Source organism: Engraulis encrasicolus, unplaced genomic scaffold, assembly GCF_034702125.1.
Source record: "Engraulis encrasicolus isolate BLACKSEA-1 unplaced genomic scaffold, IST_EnEncr_1.0 scaffold_210_np1212, whole genome shotgun sequence".
NCBI classification, from domain to species: Eukaryota; Metazoa; Chordata; class Actinopteri; order Clupeiformes; family Engraulidae; genus Engraulis; species Engraulis encrasicolus.
The window spans coordinates 55,001-58,946 of record NW_026945494.1 but is presented as its reverse complement, the minus strand read 5'-3'; positions in this window follow the sequence as shown (position 1 = coordinate 58,946).

The following is a 3,946-nucleotide window of genomic DNA, read 5'->3' as shown; positions in this document are numbered from 1 at the left end:
GAGGGAGAGTGGGTTGAGTGTTCAGTATCTTGATTGCTTGGTGCATTGAGCTGCTTGCAAGCCTGGTGGTACGGGAACGGAGGTGCCTGTACCTCTTTCCAGAGGGCAGGAGGCTGAACAGTTTGTGTGCAGGGTGGCTTGTGTCTTTGATGATCATCAGTGCTTCGGGTGAGGCATGTGGTGTAAATGTCCTGCAGGGAGGGGAGTGGTACTCCAATGATCTTCTTCGCTGTGTTCACAACACGCTGGAGTGTCCCTCACCACTGACTTCAACTAAAACACTAAGACCTGCCACATGCAAAAGTTCTCGGATGACACAGTCATTGTTGGATGCATCAAAGATTGGCAGGAGGGGGAGTACAGGGGACTGGTGGAGAACGTTGTCAAATGGTGCAGAACCAACCAGCTGCGGCTGAACACCACCAAAACCAAAGAAATGGTGATCGACTTCAGGCGAACCACCCCACCCCTGGTGCCTGTCTCTATCGAGGGGGGGGGGGGGGGGACTGTGGAGACAGTCTCCACATACAAGTACCTGGGTGTTCACCTGGACTCTAAACTGGACTGGTCTGCTAACTCACATGCACTGTACAAGAAAGGACAGAGCAGACTCTACTTTCTGAGAAAGCTGAGATCTTTCAATGTCTGCAACAGACTCCTGCAGATGTTCTACCATGGCCAGTGTGCTCTCCTATGCTGTGGCATGCTGGGGTGGCAGCATTAGGAAGAGAGATGCTGGACGGCTTGACAGGCTGGTGAGGAAAGCAGGGTCTGTTGTAGGCACAGAACTGGACGCCCTCACAACCACAGCTGACAAGAGGACACTTAGCAGATTGGACTCTATTTTGGACAACTACAAGCACCCACTGTACCCAGTCTTCGACAACCAGAGAAGCCTGTTCAGCTACAGACTGCGCGCCATCTCCTGCAAGACAGACAGGCTGCGGAAGTCCTTTGTACCCAGGGCCATCCAGCTATTCAACATCGCACAGAAGGACACACAAAGAGAGATCGTCATAGGGGACTGGACTGCATTAACAGATCCCACTCCTGCACACTTATTTACCTGGACTCTTTACCCTATGACTCCTCTTCAGTGGAATGCACAGCTGCTTGTATGTGTGTGTGTGTGTGTGTGTGTGTGTGTGTGTGTGTGTGTGTGTGTGTGTGTGTGTGTGTGTGTGTGTGTGTGTGTGTGGAGAGACACAGTTGGTGACGTGTGTAACCCCCCCGGACTACTGATACTCCGGGACAATTTGGTGGTAAATTTGTCTTGGCCACCCACCACAGGTAACGCTATGTACACTTTATTTTTGGTGTGTGTGTGTGTGTGTGTGTGTGTGTGTGTGTGTGTGTGTGTGTGGAGTGACACAGGGAGCGACTTGTGTTACCCCACCATCTGTTTTTCCAAGGAATACAATGGACATTGTACTAGGCAGAGAGACTATGGACACTCCTGGACACTTTATGGCCTCTTTGTCTTGGCTTCTATGTGCATGTAAACACTGTGGACACTTTACACTTTATATTTTGGTGTGTGTGTGTGTGTGTGTGGTTCTGTGTGTGTGTGTGTGTTGTGTGTGAGTGTGTGTGTGTGTGTGTGTGTGTGTGTGTGTGTGTGTGTGTGTGTGTGTGTGTGTGTGTGTGCGTGTTGTGTGTGAGTGTGTGTGTCTGTGTGTGTGAGAGAGAGAGATGCCTTGGCAAAATGTATGCAATAGTGAGCTATATATGATTATTTTATCTGTAAATATGTGTGTTATGTCTTGTGGACAATGTCTTTATTTATGTGTGTATGCTACTTGACACCTTAATTTCCCCCTGGGATCAATAAACGATACTCTACTCTACTACTCTACTCTACAATACAACACAACATGCACCATACTGGGGAACACGGACCTTTTGGGGAATATTGACCTTCTGGGGAATACAGACTTTCTGGGGACCAGGAATACGGATCATACTGCGAAATACAGACTTTCTGGGGAACAGGAACATGGACCTTCTGGGGAATATGGATCTTCTGGAGAACATGGAACTTCTGGGGACCAGGAACACAGACCTTCTGGGGAATACAGACCTTCTGGGGAATACGGACCTCCTGGGGACCAGGAATACAGACCTTCTGGGGAATACAGACCTTCTGGGGAATACGGACCTCCTGGGGACCAGGAACACAGACCTTCTGGGGAATACAGACCTTCTGGGGAATACGGATCTTCTGGGGACCAGGAATACGGACCTTCTGGGGAATACGGACCTTCTGGGGAAAACGGACCTGCTGGAGTACCATACTGGGGATCTGACCACTACACCAAAGACTCTTCTACCTTTCACTACTAATGGTGTCAGAAGTCAAGTCAAGTCGGTTTTATTGTCAATCTCTTTACATGCGCTGGTCATACAAAGAATTGAAATTACGTTTCTTACTTTTCCCATGCAGACAGACATAGATTCTCTATACTCTTGCTGTGCACATAGACAATTAGACATAGACAGTATACATACATTCCACCTAGAACAGTGTTTCCCAACCTTTTTAAATAATAATAATAATAATAATACTTTCGTTTTATATAGCGCCTTTCAAAACACCCAAGGACGCTTCACAGAGTGTTTTGTTTTTTGTCTCATGTACATCCAGAGCCTTTTTGTTGTGCCACGAGTACCCCCTAACATGTGTTTTACATCGCTTTTTCTATTCCAGTGCATTTGTTAAAATTAAACATTTCCAAGTACCCCCTTCAGTGTACTCGCGTACCCCCTGGTTGGGAAACACTGACCTATACAATACCCATACAGACATATAAAGTGCAAGATTGGGCAACAGCAGACATACATAGAACATATATTAAGAGGTAGTGACCAGTCGTGGGGTTATCGGAGGCGCACACAGCAGCTGAGGTAGCCATATTAGGGTGTGTGTGTGTGTGTGTGTGTGTACGTGTGTGTGTGTGTGTGTGTGTGTTTCTATGAGTAATGTAAAGAGATATCTTGTAATAGAACTGCATGATAAGCACTGACTGACCTCATGAACAAACACACACAAACACACGCACGCACGCACGCACGCACGCACGCACGCACGCACGCACGCACGCACGCACGCACGCACGCACGCACGCACGCACGCACACACACACACACACACACTATACACACACCACACACACACTAACACACACACACACATTAACACACACTAACACACACCCTGCCAGAGTTCCCACAGTGTTTTGTGTAATCATTTGTTTGTCGACAGTTTTTATGTGATTATGGGGCATCCTGGAATGGGAGAAGTAACGGTGGGTGGTACGTGAGGACACCAAGAGTGTGTGAAGCATAGGGGTTTGATTCCCAAAGGGTAAGGCAGTGTGATGGAGTGTTTTTTGAAAAAAGGGTTCGCACACTTCTTTGGATTTTTCCTTCTTGAAGTTATTTTTTCATCTTTTTATTTATTCATTCATTGGCAATGACGTTTCGACCTCTCGGTCTTCCTCAGATTCCTCAGATGAAAAAATAACTTCAAGAAGTAAAAATCCAAAGAAGTATGCGAACCCTTTTTAAAAAAAATACGTAATCCTTTTGTTCAGCACCAGGGATTGTGCACAAGTAACTCTCTACAAGTGTGATGGAGTGACCATCACTAGGGTTGTGGGTGTGCTCTGACTGCCATGCCAATGAGTCTGGCTCTTTGGGGCAATCGTGGCTCAGTGGTTAGAGCACTGGGTTGGCAACCCAAGGGTTCCCGGTTCAAAGCCCGACCGGACCACGGCTGAAGTACCCTTGAGCAAGGCACCTAACCCCTACACTGCTCCCTGGGCGCCGCTCAGCAGGCAGCCCACTGCTACGGACTAGTGTATGTACTTGAATGTGATTCACTAGTCCAAATGGATAAAGTGCAGAGAAAGAATTTCCCCTTGGGGACCAAAATTGTCTCCAATTG